Source organism: Scyliorhinus torazame, chromosome 2 (assembly GCF_047496885.1).
Source record: "Scyliorhinus torazame isolate Kashiwa2021f chromosome 2, sScyTor2.1, whole genome shotgun sequence".
NCBI classification, from domain to species: Eukaryota; Metazoa; Chordata; class Chondrichthyes; order Carcharhiniformes; family Scyliorhinidae; genus Scyliorhinus; species Scyliorhinus torazame.
This window is the reverse complement of record NC_092708.1, coordinates 307,622,700-307,641,352: the sequence shown is the minus strand read 5'-3', so window position 1 is coordinate 307,641,352 and position 18,653 is coordinate 307,622,700.

Sequence of the window (18,653 nt, the reverse complement as noted above, 5' to 3'; positions counted from 1 at the left end):
GAGAGTGAATCTCCTGCCGGCCAGGTAATGCCTCCAATGTCGCACAGCTTCAACCATGGCTTGGGCCTCTTTTTCGACGGAGGAGTGCTGAATTTCGGAGGCGTGGAGGGTGCGGGAAAAGAATGCCATGGGCCTGCCTGCCTGGTTGAGGGTGGCGGCCAGGGCGACGTCTGATGCATCGCTCTCGACTTGGAAGGAGAGCGTCTCATCAACCGTGGGCATCGCGGCCTTGACGATGTCGGCCTTGATACAGTTAAAAGCCTGGTGAGCCTCGGCCGTCAGAGGAAAAACAGTGGATTGAATGGGTGGGTGGGCCTTGTCCGCATAGTTTGGAACCCACTGGGCGTAATACGAAAAGAACCCCAGGCAACGTTTGAGGGCCTTGGTGCAGCGGGGGTTGGGAGTTCCATGAGGGGGCGCATGCGATCGGGATCGGGCCCCAGAACTCCGTTCTGGACCACACAGCCGAGGATGGCTAAGCGGTTCGTGCTGAACACGCTCTTCTCCTTGTTATACGTGAGGTTGAGGAGAGTGGCGGTGTGGAGAAATTTGGCAAAGTTGGCGTCATGGTCCTGCTGATCGTGGCCGCAGATGGTTACATTGTCCAGGTATGGGAAAGTGGCCCGCAGCCCGTACCAGTCAACCATTCGGTCCATCTCCTGTTGGAAGACCGAGACCCCGTTGGGAACCCAAAGAAAGTGGTAAAGGCAGCCGTCTGCCTCGAACGCAGTGTATGGGCGGTCCGCCTTGCGATGGGGAGCTGGTGGTAGGCAGATTTCAGATCTACTGTCGAGAAGACCCTGTTCTGTGCAATCTGATTGACCATATCAGATATGCGTGGGAGGGGGTACGCGTTGAGCTGCGTGTACCAATTGATGGTCTGACTGCAGTCAACGACCATCCTGTTTTTCTCCCAGGTTTTGACCACTACCACTAGGGCTCTCCAGGGGCTGTTGCTGGCCTCGATGATGCCTTCCCAAAGCATCCGCTGGACTTCAGACCTGAAGAAGGTCCTGTCCTGGGCGCTGTACCATCTGCTCCTGGTGGCGACGGGTTTGCAATCCAGGGTTAGGTTTGCAAAAAGGGAAGGTGGGTCGACCTTAAGGGTTGCGAGGCCACACACAGTAAAGGGTGGTAGGGGCCCGCCGAATTTCAGGGTTAGGCTCTAGAGGTTGCACTGGAAGTCCAGACGGCGCAGAGGTTGGGGAGGACGTAGAGGCGGAAGCCGCTGAACTCTATGCCCTGGACAGTGAGAGTGGCGATGCAGTACCCACGGATCGCCACGGAGTGGGACCCGGAGGCCATGGAGATTCGCTGGTGAGTGGGGTGTACCGCGAGGGAGCAGCGCCTTACCGTATCAGGGCGAATGAAGCTCTCAGAGTCCACTAGGCAGGAGGTCTCGTGCCCGTCGACCTTCACTTTAGTTGAAGCAGTCGCGAGGTTGTGCGGTCGAGACTGGTCAATTGTGACCGAGGCGAGACGCGGCTGGTCATTGGCGGTTGCAGGTGATGAGCGGCCGGATGAGGTGCCCGACGGGCAGGGGTCCTGAGTCGGGGATGTAAGATGGCGGTGTCCACGGGCCGCACATGTCGTGGGGAAAGCAAGATGGCGGTGCCCGTTGGTCCTGTGAGGAACAAGATGGCGGCGCCCACGGGCCGCACGTGTTGTGAGTCGAGCAAGATGGCGGCGTCCACTGGCCGCACGTTGTCCTCGGAGCGGAAGATGGCGGCACCCACTGGCTGCATGTGGGGGTGCCGGGACAAAAGCGGCGATTGAGCGGGCCTGGCACACTGCAGCGAAATGTCCTTTCTTGCCACAAGCCTTGCAGAGGGCGTTCCACGCCGGGCAGCGCTGTCGGGGGTGTTTTGACTGCCCACAGAAGTAGAATTTGGGCCTCCCGGGGTTGGTTGGTTGCCGCGCGGCACAGGCGTGGGTTTGGCTGAGGGCGATCGCTGATGGGGTCCACGATGGGGCAGCTGTCTGTGGAATCCACGATGCACAGAGGGGTTGGGCCGTGCGGTCTGGGGCATAGGTTTGAATGTTGCATGATGCGACCGTAAGTGAAAGCGCTCGTGTTTTGGTCGCCGTGAGGTCGAGCATGGCCCCCTCTAAGAAGCGCTGGCGGATGTAGTCAGACCCTATGCCCTTAACAAATGCGTCTCTCATTAGCAAATTCGAGTGTTCCGTGGCCGAAACGGCCTGACAGTCACAGTCTCTAACTAGGGTGAGCAGGACGTGCCAGAAACCTTGACACCGCGTGGAGAGGAGGTGCCTGGCGTAGAGTGTGTTAGTCCACTGAACGTAGTTTTCCTTCAGTAGCGCCATGGCCTCTGCGTAGGTCGGCGTCCTGGACAAGTGGAAAGACGTTGGAGCTCAGCCACGTGTAAAGGATCTGGAGCTTCTGTGCTTCTGGAATTTCGTCTGGCGCACACCCGATGTACGCTTCAAAACAGGCTAGCAAATGTTCAAAATCCTTTTTGGCGTTGTCTGCTTGCGGATGCAGCTGCAGGCGATCTGGCTTGATGGGGAGGTCCATCTTCTGAAAAACTGGAATAAATTGATGCACAATCAATTACACAAAGACGAGAGTAGGATGTAATCGAGGCTTTATTACACTGAGATGTGTGGCCTCCTCCAGCAACTGACGAAATGGCTGCTGTACTGGGAGCACACATATTTATACTCCGCCTACTGGGCGGAGTCAGCAGGCAGGGATCTACCCCCGTACCTGTAGTACAGGGGCCTTACCATAAAGCACCTAAAGCAACATCCTATATATACAATATATACATCAATGGTGACTACTACACAGGGGCAATCCCAGCCCCTGCCTGTCTGCCCCACCAACCACCCATAACTCCTACTGACTGCAGAGGCCTCTGTTCACATAGCTGAAGGCTATTGATAAATGGGAATTGGTAGTCGTAGTTATGTGATCACTGGCCAGATCCCAAGTGGCTGTGTAGGGTGGCTGTTCTATGAGATTCTGCCTGTGGGTTGCAAACTTTGCAGCCTGCTATTCTCTACAGTTTGTGAAACAGACAGAACGAAAACTGAGATTTGCTGCTGCCTGTTTTTCTTTGAAGCTGAGTGCTTACTACAGGGAGCTGCAAGAGAGAGTGAGACAGAGAGGAAGTTCTGCAGGTAAGGCCATGGCCTGGGCTGCAGCCTGGGACTGGATTTAAAAACTGCTTGCCTGCCTCCCTACCTGCATTCCTACAGCCTGCAACAGAGAGCGGGGAGGAGGGGCTGGGACCATTTGTTGCTTGTTCACCTGCAGGGCCCTAGGGCCTGAGGCCTCCCAGCCTGTACAGAGGGAGAAACAGGAGGCTATTACAGCATCTGGAAGAAGAGGAAGATGAGAGGAAGGTTGGTGTATTTGGGCTTTCCCTTTTTATCCTCTGCCAATTGTGCTGAGGCGGGTGGGTGTGGGACACACAACATTGTGTGACTCTTTTGCTGGGTCCCTGCTGGGCTGAGGACCCTATTCTCCCACCCACCAAAGGAGTGGTTGCTGTGTTTAGAGAGAGGTGGGAGTGTGATGAGATAACGTATTTGGACAGTTTTGTTGGGCCTATGCCAAGCTAAAGACCCTGTTGTGGTGATATGCCTATGGGCCATGTCACAGTTGGATGGTGTGAGACCTCCATCCAGAAGGTACTGGTACAGACACACCATGCGGTCTCAAGACAATGGTCATGTGACCGGGGACCTGTATATAAAGAGCAGCTCATCCGGCCATCTCCAGAAGAACACAAGGTAGAGGGTAATGAGACGTACATGAAACAGGTTAGCAGAAGTTGTAAATTCCAGAGAAGTAGCCTTTATCGCATATCCCTTAATGCCTTTAAGATCCATCAATCTCAGATGTAAAATTAACTTCTCCAACATCAACCATTTATGGAACAGACTTTCAAACTTTCTACCTTGTGTGTATCAGATTGTCATCCGACTGCGCATGACACAATAGAAGAATCTTGGTTGGACAGATCAAACTGTTTGGTGAGTTCATCTTAAACGTACAAGGAACCAAACACAACATGGTACCAGATGTGCTAAAGATTTGAGGTTGTCAATGGCAGTGACAATGTTAGCCATTCGGCTTGAAGACTGGTCTGGTGAACTACAACCTGAGCTGACCCAACGCATAAAAATGCTGAAGTTCGAGATAGACGGATTGAGGGGCCCCCACCAGCTTTAGATGTCCGGTAACATAGGTGAGAACTGGCAGCTGTTCAAACGGCAGTTCGAACTTTATGTTTCGGCCATGGGTCTGCAGGCCCAGCCTGATGAAAGGCAAATTGCGTTGCTGCTAACATTGACAGATTCACAAGCGCTCGAACGATGTAACTCATTTGTCTTTGAAAGTGAGGGGGATCGGAAGAACTTTGATGAAGTAATGAAGCACTTTGATAAGCACTGCGCCCCCAAGGAGAATGAAATGTTTGAAAGCTATGTGTCTCGTATGCATACCCAGAGACCTGGTGAATCATTTTATAGTTTTTTCACAGATCTGAGGATGAAGGTCCAGTCATGTAACTTTGAATCCCGGCCCTCGGTCACTGTCCATGTGGAGTTTGCACATTCTCCCCGTGTCTGCGTGGGTTTCACCCCCCACAACCCAAAGATGTTCAGGGTAGGTGGATTGGCCACGCTAAATTGCCCCTTAATTGGAAAAAATAATTGGATACTCTAAAAAAAAATGTTTTTAAACTGTGGTGACTTAAAATCTTTGTTAATCCAGGTCCAAATTGTATATCGTGTGCTTGATGATAACCTTCAGGCGGGAGGAAGATCAAGTACTGGAATAGGCAGTGAAGATTTGCCAGGCAAACGCGTTTGCTGCACAAAGAATAGGCGCACTCTGCTCAAAAAGATTTGGCTGCAAAGTGGATGAAGCAGCCAGCACCATTAGTGCTGTCATAAAGAAACGTGGTCCCAGTGCGGGCGGCCATTTTAAGCGGCCGACGGGAGCCGCTGCCGCCATCCTGTTCCAAAAATGTGCCACATGACATCCCCACGGCAATGTCCGGCCTACGGAAAAGCCTGTTCCAGGTATGGCCCCATTGGACACTTTGCATAGATCATGCATGAGCGGTGCAATGCAGTAGATGAAACCTGTTTTATTTCCACTACTGGTATCATGTTATATTCCTTGTCTAGATGTAGTGTTGACAAAGAACATAAAGCGATATGTTTAAATCAAAACTAATTTATTTTACACTACTTAACTTAATTAGGTTCGCACACTTTACTGAGGAACTGATAACAAAATAATAGTACTGAATCTGTGATACAGTAATTAATAATCTCTCAAATATATAAACTACACTCTAACTCAACTCTACACTATCCTTCTACATCGAACTCCCCATCAGCTTTCTTCCAGCATGCCTAGAAACGCAGTCTTTTATAAAATCACTCAGTGATACATGTAATCTCTCTTGTTAACCCTTTACTATACTTGGACTATATATATCATTACAAAACTGACACAGAAGAACAATTTTACATTGATTTCATCGCGCCGAGAAACAATGCGGTGAACAGAAACAAAGATGGAAGTACAATCAGAACAAAGCATGAAGACAACCAGAAGGTTCTGCACAATTTCCTGTCTGTACTCAAATCGAAGGTAATGCTCCATGATAATTTCATTCGGTGTGATTTTGACCCTCAAACATCAACAAACTGAGTAAATCAGCATATTTTGCAGTCGCTGAATGTGAAGCAAGACTTTGTAAATCGGTCAGGAATCCTAATAGACTTCGCAACAGAACGCTAGAGACTTTTGATGTTTGTGAATTAGTGCTCTCAGTGGCAGCTGTAACACAAAACTTTTCATATAATAGATTTAGATGTGGACTCAGAGACTGGTTTAAAATAATGTGAATCATTAAAACTAGTTGAGCGGTTAAATCTCCTAGGAGATAGCTCGTCACCTGAACACTGTGAATCATGGCAAAGCGTTACGGTATGCACGGTGTATGAGGATTTAGAAGAAATCCGAATTGAAGATGACGAACCAGGCATAGGGACGGAACTGCCAGCGAGCATTCCACAGTCCTGAAGAACGTGGATCTACTCAATGGCATTATACGAGGAGATGATGAACCCGCATTAGAGCGTCTGCGAGATGTGAGTGTGAAATGGATAGAGATTGACAAGCTGCGGAGCTTCACTCTGGAATTTGCATTCGGGCCGAATGAGCATTTCACGAATGAGGTGATCACTAAAGTGTATCAGGTGAAATCACAGCCGCTGAAATCGTGCGTGGATGAACCGCAGATCATCGACTCCACAGGCTGCATAATCAACTGGAGGGACGGTAAAAATGTGACAGTCCAAGAAAGTCGAACAAAACCAAACCACAGGATTCCAAGCAATCAAAAAACAGCGACAAGAAACACATCCAAGGAATCTGTTATCAAATTTTTCAGTCCAACTCCAGGGCCATAGAGTGGAAGTTTAAACCCAGCAATAGCGGCGGAACAAAAGGCTGATTTTGAAATTGGCGCCCTATTTCGAAAGCATATAATTCTGTGTGCACAATTATATTTTTCAGGTGAACAAACTTACGATCATGCTTATTCCAAGGCCGAATACCATGAGAAGTTGTTTAAGGTTACAGATGACGATGAAGGTGAGACCGATGATGAGCACAATGAGCTGCTTGCACAGCTCTTCTCCAGCAGCACAGATGAGAAGGCGAGGCTCCAGAGATAAGCCCCCGGAGGTCTGCAAGCAATCATGAGGTGGTCGGGGGAGGTGGGGGGGGGACTGCACAGGACTGCATCGGTCGAGATCGGGGCCGTTTTGCGCCATCGTGAACCTCAACGCCGTTCACGACGGAGTGGGCACTTAGTCACGGGAGCGGAGAATCGCGCCCATGATGTCCCGCCGCAAGTGCTGGAAACAGCTCCAGTGACACACTCCCAAGCAGTCGGCAATACAGAAGACGAGTGGGAGAACATCGATGAAGAGGCTGATTGCAGTGATGTGGGGGTAGAATTATTAGGCGACTCTGACACTGATCCTGACATTATGAGTTTGATCTAGAAGACCCAGCACTTGGATCAGCTGACCCAGTGCTTGGATCAGCTCAACCAGAAGCCAAAGTCATCTCCAGTGATGATAACCAAGCCACTGATGGTCCAGCAAGCCGAGATGAGGTGAGACCGCCAAACATGACTCCATCCTTCATGCGGCTCCAGAAACCCAGAAACTGGGGTGATCCAGCATGCTGATGAGACCGCAGAAATGGGCGTGATCACACCGACCAGAGATGGGGAAATGCCAAGACCTCTTCGGAGGCCTCGCCACGACCAGCGGCACGAAAGAGGCCGCGATGGAGAAGAAAACCAAGAGACACACTGGGGCACTTCACCGTGTCCAGAGAACGAAGAAGAAAATGAAAAGGCTGGAAGAACTACTGCATCACGCCAGCCAATCAATATCGAAAGCAATTGCAGGTAACAAACAACAATGTGCCAGAAAACAAAAACAAAAGTACCTGCTGATGCAGTTTGGCAGTCTTAGACAAGGGCCTTTCAATGACACAGGGTAAAGCACAACCAAACAAGAAGCTGGCAAGTAAGCCAGACTGCAGAAGTGGACATCGGTTGGGCACTTTCTGTAAAACCTGCTCGCAGTATCAGTGATATGCCGTATCTGCATAATATGTAAAATAATGTTTCCTGTAAAGAGAATTTTATATTGATGTTTTGTGGGGAAGGGGGATGTGGTGATATGCCTACGGGCTATATCATAGTTGGATGGGGTGAGACATCCAACTGTAGGTGGCGGTACACACACACCTTAAAACCAATATCATGTGACCAGGGACCTGTATCTAAAGACAGGCTCACCTGGCCATCTCCAGAAGAACACTAGGTAGAGGGTAATAAAACGCACATGTAACAAGTTCCAGAGGAATAGCAAGATTCCATGATAGCGTGCTCCATATCAGACTGTCATCCTACTGAGCGAGACACAATAAAAGGATCTTGGTTGGACAGATCGACTGTTTGGTGAGCTCATCTTAGAAGTACAAGGGACCAAACACAACACCTGTCCCCCACCCTCCCACTGCTGAACAGAAGAACATTTTTCGGAGGCCAGCCCGCGAGCCTTTTCTTCGCTGTACTTGGGGCACTGGCCCATCCTCTTGTGGCTCACGCTCCTGTGTCTTCCACCCCTCTCCTCGCTCAGTTACTCTCTAAAGCCACCTATGCCTCCAAGACCACCAATGGCCATGTCTCCTTTTAGATTAGTGACGCAAAGACTCGGGGCTACCCTCACCCCATCATGTCGATCGAGGCCTGCGTCCCTGCAATGATCCAAGTAATCGGCCCTTCGGCCATTACAGCAGCCTCAAAGATGTACGGCAAAGGTGCCTTCTTCCTGAGAGGCGGTCCACCTCACCCTGGAAAAGGGGCTCATGTGGGCGGGACCTACCTAGCGGTGGACCCACTGGATTTTTCCACCAAGAGAACTATCCTCTTCAATGTCCCACCCTTCATCCCCACAGAGCTCCTCCTCCCCCACCTCCATCTACTGGGGGAGGTACGGGGTGGTGCCGCTCCTGCTCGGCCTCAGAAATGCCACCCAAACATATCTTCTCCTTCCGACACAAAGTTTTTGTTCGTCTGACCCGGGAGGAGGTCCTAGAGGGGGGCATTGAAATCCCTTTTGAGGTTGACACCTACCGTGCCTTTTGGTCTGTGGATGGCAGTGCCACACATGCAAGAAGGTGGGGCATGTTAGAAAAAATTGCTCTGCCCTGAAGACCGCCATGACCACCAGGGCGGCTGAGGCTGGCACCGCCAGCCCCTCCCTCTCAACTGACATCACCACTGCCCCGCTGCTCGGGGAGGTTACGTCAGTGGCCCATGATACCTCAGTTTCTCTGAACAAGGGTGGGTGGAAGGTTCTCAGGACCAGAGAGCACGAAAAAACGCCAAGAAGGGGTCCGCCCCCAAAATGCCCAGCCCCGCAAAGCTGATCACTGGGGTGGGAAAGGTCACCCCACCTTGCCCTGCCGTCATCCCGCGTATCCTGGACCCGTTGATGCCTCGATGTCAGGTGTTGGGTCTGCAGTCAGTTCTAAGTGAGTCCCCAAGGGTGCTGGCGGTGGAGCACATGACATCGAGTCGGTGGTCATCTTAACTACATCACGACACCAGGGCGAAGTGTCGATGGAAGGAAGGGTAGTGTGGGCGGATGTCCGGCAATGGAGTTTTCCCTTGCACAGGCCACCCCTTGGAAGAGGCACCACACCTTGGAGGGGAGGAAGAGCAACCACCCCAGTGCCGGGCGCATGATGCCCCTGCTCCTACCCGTTGACCTTACGCGCTGCACCCAGAAGACACACAAGACAAGAAAGATTGCAGAGGCCCTGAACTGTCGGAGCCCCTCTCGGGGCCAGTTGCAGGTGGCAACCTGGAGGTTTTCATTTTTAAAACGTGGGCGGGTGGGGTGCTGCGGGAGCTTTGGTCACAGGGGTAGTGGTGAAGAAAGCTCCACCCCCCCTCTCCGATCCAACCTTTGACGCTGGACATCATTCTCGTCCCTGATCTCTTTCTGGATATTTTTGGTGACCCAGCTCCTGGGACTGGGTGGGGGTCTGAGCCACTACTTCCCTCTGGCCCCATGTCCCGAGAGGAGCCTGAGAGGAACCCATCTGTCATTGACCCGGGAGTGGGGTAGAGACAGACTTGGAGCTAGCTGGTGGATCCATGCCATCTGCCACACTCATTGTGGCATGGTTCCTGGCTCAGACAGCGACTGCCTGGAGGTGGATGGCTACCTGGTGGTGGGCACGGAGGATGAGTTGGAGTCCTATCTGCTGCGAGGCTGTGGGCACCCACGTGCCTGCCACCGAGCTGCCCCTCATTTCCCCTGGGGAACTCAGGGACTTCCTTTTAACCACCCGTGTTGCCGGAACAGAGTGAAGCTAGTGCATGACCGCTGCAGGACTCGGCGCTGCTTGTCCGGTCTGCACGTGCCTATGCCAAAGGGGTGCGGGGCAGGGAGTGGGATGAACAGCGCCGGATTAAAGGCTTCCTCACCGAGCTCATGAGGGTGGTGAAGGGCACACGCTCCTCTGCCCGCTCCAAACATCCTGATGGTGATGGTAGCACCTTTCTTCTGCCATGGAGGTGGCCATAGCCAACCTCAGCATCAACGGCAGCAGAGAGGCACTCCGCAGGTTCCAGAACTTCTCACTCCTCCGGGATGGGACGTATGCGGTGTACGTTCTACAGGAAACCCAAACTGGTCCGGGAGACAAAGCTAGGTGACTCCTGGAGTGGATGGAGGATTCTACATGGATCACCTGGCCTCATGTTCAGGCAGGGTGACTATCTTGTTGGCCCCGCATTTCCAGCCGGAGATCTTGGGGACCAAGGAGCCAGTGCCAGGCCGATTGCTGCACCTCAAGGACCGCGGTGGGGGCGTGGTCCTTCACTTTGTGAATATCTACGCTCCCGTTCCGGGCCAGCAGCAAATCACTTTCTTCAAGCAAGTGTCCACTTTTCTCAGCACCATCGATGCGGGCGAGTGCATCATACTTGTTTGGGGCGGTGGGGGGGAAGAGAGATTTTAAATGCACCCTCGGTACACGGGACCGCCTTGATGTCCAGCGCTGCCTGCCGGCGCTAGTGAAGCTGAGGCACCTGGTCGGGTCCCTTGACTTGGTGGACATCTGGCTTGCCAGCCCGACTCCAGCGTGTTCACCTTTGTGAACCCTGGAGTCGGTGCGTCCGGGACCAATTATATTTCAAGGGCGTACCTGCCCCGTGTTCCGTCGGCTTCTGTGCAGCAGGTTCCGTGCTCGGGTCACCGCCTGGCGTGGATGAGGCTCGCCCTGTCTCGTGCTCAGACACGGTTCACTTACTGGCACTTCTGCTGCTGGTAAACAAGTGGTTTCTGGGCTCATTTTTTCGCTTCGGGGTCAGCTGAAGAAAGAAATGGGGAGGCTTCCCCTCCTTGAGGCTCTGGTGGGACGTTGGTAAGACTCACATCCATACCTTCTGTCAGGAGTATGCGAGGGAGTCAACAAAGAGGTGGAAATCCAGTGTCGAGGAGTTGGAGCAGGAGATGCTCAACCTGAAGTCACATCTCAGTCAGCCCGACTGAGGACCCGGTCCTGCGGCTAGTGTACAGAGAGAAGGGCGCACTGCGGGACCTGCAACTTGTCGGGTTCTGCAGCACATACGTGAGGTCGCAGATCCAGCTCCTCACACACTTGGACCGTGTCTCCCCCTTCTACTTTCTGCATAAAAGGTGTGGAGTCTGTCAGTAGCTACTTAGGCTCGTTTCAGATCCGGAGGGCACCAGGGCCCAAACTCGAAACTTCTACGCTGCCCTTTTCTCTCCGGATCTGTCCAGTGAGGATGCTCGCAGTTTTGTGAGAGGGCCTTCCGCAGGCAGGTCGGCCCAGAGGGCGCCGGCAAGATTAATACCCCGACCAGCCTGGGAAAACTGACTGGTGTACTCAACAGGCTCTCCAGGGGAAAGACCTTGGGGCTAGACGGGCTAACTGTGGAGTTCTTCAGGGCGTTCTGCGACATCCTGGGGAGTGACTATGCGGGGGTCCTGAGGGAAAGTCTCATGACCGGGGAGATACCCCTTTCATGGCGCAGGGCCACCATCACCCTGCTGCCCTAAAAGGGGGATCATTGCCTGCTTACGAACTGGCGGCCGGTTTCCCTACTCAGTATGGACTAAAATATCTTCGTCAAGGCTATGTCTTCATGCCTTGACAGGGTGCTGGACAACATGATGCACCCTCACCAGTCCTACATTGTCCAGACAGCAGTACCATACAAGTGTCATTGGCACCGGTTTGCAGACTCCGCTGATTCCTGCCCTTTTTGCGATCTTGCAGAATGCGTGGTCCATGACTATGTTAAATGTTTTAGGCTGCACCCCGTTTTTAATTTCCTATCAACCCTTTTACTAAAGTTTTCTTTGCATTCAGTCCCGTGCTCCTAATCTATGGGCACCTGGGCAGACAAGGAGGAGGACCTTTGTAAACCTGCTCCTGGGCTTGGCAAAGCTCGCTATCCAGGCAGCGCACGATCGAGGGCGTCCTCCAGCCCGACTGGGCAGCCGCTGGATGTCCCTGGAGAGGGAGCGTGCGGTGTCCACTGGCACCATTATGGTTTCTGTGCTCGGTGGGCACCGCAGGGTCAGGCGCGCTTTATTGATCTTTTGACCACATTTTGATTTGAGCTTTTTAAGCCTCAGTTGCTCTTTGTTTTAGTTTGGGCAGCGCCCCTGTTCAGGGAGGCCCTTTTTTGTTTTGTCCCTTATTTACTTTTGTTTACTTGGTTGAGCTTCATGTGCATCTGCAGGTGGCCACAGGCTACACTTGCTGCTCGCTCCTGCTGGTAGCTGCCACAGCCTGGAGACAGTGTGCCTGTTTGCTGACAGCTCTTCTGCTTCTCTGGCCTGGAGTGCTGCTCCCGAAGATATGGACTGACCTGCTGCCAGTGCTGGAGGCGGACTTGACTGAGCACCTTGATGGAGCACTGGAAGGACACCGTTCAAGTTCTGACGATAACTGCATAAGGGGAGAACACAAGCAGTCTTCTGCAGGCATGCTCTTGCAGACTATTGAGGGCTTCAATATACTGCTGACTGTTTACTGTCTACTGTGCATTTGGGTTTCTTTGTACAACTGCACTGTTGGAACTTGTGTTTATGTCGATGGCGAATGCCGATTATTGGTTATTGTAATGTAAGTGATTTGGTTTTATCCTTTTTTTTTCCTTTTGTATGATGTTGACTGTTTAATAAACTAAATATACCCAAGTGGACTCCCGTGGGTAGGCATGTGTGCCATGCCGAGCATTCCAATCAGACCCTGATGCCTGGACACTGCGGGAGGCAACACCATGGACGCAACAGCCGACAATCGAACACCCAGGGGCTGGGACCCTGCAACGGGCACATTTCGACTACCAGAGAGTGGGTGTGTGTACCGAGGAGGGGACCAGTGCCCGTTCCCGGTAAGGTTATGCGTGGGTGTGGGGTCTGATGAGCAGAGTCCCCGCTGCGGCCAGGGGTGCATGCACAGGGCGTGTTGGATGGCAGGGATGGGGCGAGCAATGGGGGATGGAGGGTCCAGGGATGGAAGACACTACTGGTTGTCAGTCTCACACCCTCTCCAATTCCTTACAGATGTTACATGGGATGGATGATATCCTGGACCTTGCGGTAGCTGACCTTGTGGTGCTGCTGGCAGGCTAGGTGGATACAGAAGGCGGCAGCAGCAGAGTCGATAGAGACGAGAGGCGGCGGCCCATATGCAGGGTCCCACCCCACACCCTGAGGACCCGGCCGCCCATCAGGCCAGAGAGGGACCCAGAGGGGGAGGGTGTCAACAGCCTAAGGTGTACAGGCGGCGTTGGTTTTTCAAACAGATGACGGACAGCGGGTGCCGCAGGAGGCTCCACCTCTGGCGGTAATAGATGGCACGCATTTCGCCTTGTGCTCACCAGGTCAGCTTGGAGTGCCGTACATCAACAGGAAGGGGTCCCACTCCCTGAACGTTCAGCCCATGTGCGACTCCCGCATGAAGATCATGCACGTGTGTGCACGCACGGATCAAAAATGATCACTGCAAAATCAAACAAGGCGGAAATAAGGGAATAAAACAAAACAAAGTTAACCGTCGTGTTTCCTCGATTACCAAATAAAGTAAATGCATTTTCAAACCTTTCAGGGTTAACTGAATGCTTTTAAACAAAATGAGCTTTAAGTCCCAAAGCATAAACATTTCTCCGGACTGCATTTCTTACAAACATTGCAGGCATAACAGGCAGGATTTCTCTGTTTGGGAGACTATTTTGAGCGGACGCCCTATACCGAGGTCCAGCAGCTTCTCCTCACAGTGCAAATCCTGTCCCCCTTCCCCTGCTGACAAATGGGAGCATCCTCCTCCCACCCCCCCACCCCCACCCCCCACCATGGGAATTGTTGGGTCACCCCACCCACAGCACGCATGTATAAGGGTGACCAGACCCATTCCATCCACCCCTACCAGATACTTAGAACATAGAACATACAGTGCAGAAGGAGGCCATTCGGCCCACCGAGTCTGTACTGACCCACTTAAGCCCTCACTTCCACCCTATCAGGGCAGCACGATGGCTCAGTGTTTAGCACTGGGACTGCAGTGCTGGGGGCCCAGGTTCGATCCTCGCCCTGGGTCACTGTCTGTGTGGAGTTTGCACATTCTCCCTGTGTCTGCGTGGGTTTCACCCCCAACAACCCAAAATATGTGCAGGTTAGATGGATTGGTGATGCTAAATTGCCCCTTAATTGGGGGGGGAAAAAAAATTGGGTACTCTAAATTTTCCGGGGTTCAATTCCCCGACGGGGAGTTTATTACGGGCAACACGGTAGCATTGTGGATAGCACAAATGCTTCACCGCTCCAGGGTCCCAGGTTCGATTCCGGCTTGGGTCACTGTCTGTGCGGAGTCTGCACATCCTCCCCGTGTGTGCGTGGGTTTCCTCCGGGTGCTCCGGTTTCCTCCCACAGTCCAAAGATGTGCGGGTTAGGTGGATTGGCCATGCTAAATTGTTCATAGTGTCCAAAGTTGCCCTTAGTGTAGGGTGGGGTTACTGGGTTATGGGGATAGGGTGGAGGTGTGGACCTTGGGTAGGGTGCTCTTTCCAAGAGCTGGTGCAGACTCGATGGGCCGAATGGCCTCCTTCTGCACTGTAAATTCTATGATAAAAAAAAAAATTCTATCCCCGTAACCCAATAACCCCATCTACCCTTTTTTGGTCACTAAGGGCAATTTATCATGGCCAATCCACCTAACCCGCATGTCTTTGGACTGTGGGAGAAAACCGGAGCACCCGGAGGAAACCCACGCAGACATGGGGAGAACGTGCAGACTCCGCACAGACAGTGACCCAGCAGGGATCGAACCTGGGACCCTAGCACTGTGAAGCCACAGTGCTAATCACTTGTGCTACCATGCTGTTCAGAAGCCTCCATCAGAGTCTACAATCAGAACCTCCCCCATCAGATACCCCCATCAGAGAACTCCACCAGCGAACCCCATCAGACCGTTCATCAGAGTCCCCCATCAGAGTCCCCCATCAGAGACACCCACCAGATAACCCCCCCCCCCCCCCCACCAGAGAACCCCATCAGACCCTTCATCAGAATCCCCCATCAGAGACACCCGTCAGAGACACCCATCAGATCCTCCCCACCAGAGACCCCCACCAGCAGAGTTCCCGATGTGGCAGAGAATCCTGGCACATCTTCAGTTCTTCAGCTAAGTAAGTCCACCTTCTATTTCATGTCTCTGTCTCTTCAATTGTGACTTTATTAAAGAAACATGCATCACCTTTTCTTCAGGTATTCTGGCAATCTCTAAAGTCCAAAATTTGAGTTGGTTTATCTTTCGAGCTGTTAACCTTTTATGGCAACATGGCATCAACCATTTAAGTGTTATCAGCCTCAAGCTTGCTTTAATTATATTTATCCCATGCTCTGCAGTTAAACTTTAATTCTTAAAACTACAAGTTATATTCTGAAACTTAAAGGTATATTCTAAAACAAATGAACCACAACGTGAGTCACCATCGCAGGTGACAACTACTAATCGGCCCACACAAATATAAATATACATGTACAAAGGTAGCAAATTGTGCTCTGACGCGAATGGAACTAAGGGTGCCACTTTGGTACCAAAGTTACACATGTGCTGCCTGCACAGACTTCCGAAGTGCTTCACACTCAACACCATCTCAATGGCTGAGAGGGGTCCAAATAAAATTATGGGTGTGATTCAATCCGCTGAACGACATGTTCAGTTGTGTTTTTCTCGGCGCCTGCAGCACTGGGAAAAACCCTGCTATTCAAAGGCACTTCGGCATTATTTTGGCCTTGGCGAGGAACTCCCCATCGAGGCCACTCTAGGAGTAATTTCCTGCACTGACAAGCTGAGCTCGCTAGAGCAGACGGACTACTCGAGGATCGGGGCACCCTTTTCAAAGGCAGCCCAATCTTTCGACCCACACTCTGTGCCTCCACCATGGCTTCAGGGATCCCCCACCTCAGCCAACGTACCTTTTCCAGGGACCTCGAGCCCCCCCTGACATCCCACCTCTTATGGGCAAGGAACCTGGCACCTGGGAACCTTGGCACTGTCAGCCTGGCATCCTGGCAGTGCTCCTGTCACACTGGCAGTGCCACCCAGGCACCCTGGCAATGCCATCTTAGTATTACCAGGGAGCCTGGGGCAGTGCCAAGATGCGAGGCTAGCAGTGCCAAGGTACCACACTGCCCTGTCCCCAGCCACTCGGGAGCCTCAACTCCAGCGAGATTCCCTCGAGGTGCCATCATGTCTGGTTCACGACTTTGTGAACCAGTACCAGAGCCCAGTGAAAGCCTCGCTGGCAAGGCTGGTGAATCCCCAGCCCCTGGTGAATTGAGTGAGCACATTTGAATATGCACATTTGGATCTCGACCAGTGAAAGCGAGATCTAGATCATGACGTGCCATGAGATTCCGTTGAATCTTGCGGGACATTTCGAGCATCGATATTCTCGATGAAGGCCCCTCGTAAGGTTCAATGGCCTTCTATCCCTGGGGTCTTGATTCCTGCCCACCAGGTATTTTGCCACTGCCTGATTAGCTTGTGGTTCAGTGGGCTATGCCAAAAAGAGGCAGCGCGGTCTCTTGGCGAATCACCAGCCATCAGGCAAGACACCTGGTGCCTCAACAAAATCTTTCCCATTATTATCCATTTTACACTATTGCACAAGGTCAAGCTGTATCCCCCTTCTAACTCTAACCTTTCACCACCTAATGAAAGTTTCCACATTATTGATTCTGAAAAAAAAACCTTAGAATCCTATCAGTTTGTGCCAAAGACCATAAACCACATCAAAGGGGCAATCTGTCGTTACAATTTCTTGAAACTGTCATTTGTTTTCAGATGAATGGAATACCTACCATGATGAAACTATTAGTACATGAATCTCAGCCAAACATTCATAATGGCCACAGCTGTCTAAACAATAGACTGCATTCTGGAAATGAAAGAACAGGAGGTTCTGATTTCAACTTCAATGCAGACTGCCTGTTAATCATTGTCAGTGCGCAACAGGTTTTAGATTGATTTAAGTGTCAAAACTAGGTTTTTTAAAATAGCAGCGAGAGCCATATAATTCTCAGCATAAACGCTGACAGCACAGGCTGGCAGGACATTTTGGAACATTTTCACTGCATTAAGGTGCTACCTCAATTAATTTTGAATTGCACTATCGCGCATATATACATACATAGAAGGCCGGTCAAAATCAGGGTTAACTTACCTTTAAAGGAGCAGAACCCAATGATGAATTATTGCATTAGAAACACATCTAGATATCAATACAGCACCTAATAATGGCATTTGAAGGTGTGAAAAACACTTTACACTTACTTTTCAGAATGTTCCAGACTCCTCAGCTTAGGCTTTCCATTTTCTTCACAAACTCTCAAATCCGAACTGGTTTTTAATGGGCTTCTAAAACCCCGCTCGAGCAAACGGGAGTGGGGGCCAGGATTCTCCGACCCCGCGGCAGGTCGGAGATTCACCAGGGAGGTGCGAGAGTCGTGCCAACGCCGGCTCGCAGGTTCTCTGGTGCTGATTTTCGGGCGCCCGCGGGATCGCCACCGCGCCAGTCGGGGGCCGTAGAAAGCGCCACCCCCCCCCCCCGGCGATTCTCCAGACTCAACGGGCCGAGGGACCGCCGAGTTCGGCCGAGTCCCGCCGGCATGGGTTACGTATGGTCCCACCTGGAGGGACCTCGGAGTTCTGTCTGTGGGGGCCATCCTGGTGGGGGGGGGGGGGCGGGGAATCCGACCCCGGGGGGGGGACCTCCACGGTGGCCTGGCCCGTGATCGGGGCCTACCGGTCGCTGGGCGGGCTACTTCCATGGGGGCCTATGTTCCTCCACGCCGGGCCCCTATAGGGCTCCTCCATATTTCCCGGGGAACGGGAACCCACGCGCATGCGCAAACTAGTGCCGGCCGTGGCGCGCATGCGGGACATGCGCAGGCTTTCGGATGCCGGAGATGCGGACACCACTCTGCCGCCATACTAGCCCCCTAGAAAGGGATGGATACCTGGCAGTTGAGGCCTGTTGACACCGGAGTGGCTCGTGCCACTTTTCACGCCGGCGTCAGTACTTGGTCGCAAGATTGGAGAATCCCGGCCGGTATGATGAGGTAATCCATTTTTTCCCCACATTTCAAATAGGGGGAATGACCTCAGTGAGGCTGGGTGTGTATTTTACACAATGGGCATTCCCGACCCACAAAAAGATCAAAAGAAAATGACACGAAGCCAGGAATGCAGAGGAAAGTCAGATTTCCTCCAAATAGAAATGCAGGCCCTGCTTTCCATCCCTAGCCAGCACTGGTTTCCTGTTATGTTGAGTTGTGATGACTCGGTCTGTACACCCACCCCACAGGGTAGAACCTGGTTGTCCACCGTCCCCTCCTCCCCCCGCCCTGCTGATCATGTTGCAGCATCTCCTCCTAGGCTTCAGCCCTCCCTCTGGGCTCCTGCTGCTCAATTTGACCTACTTCTACTGTGGGTATGTGAGAGTGTGCCATGCCAATCTTCTATT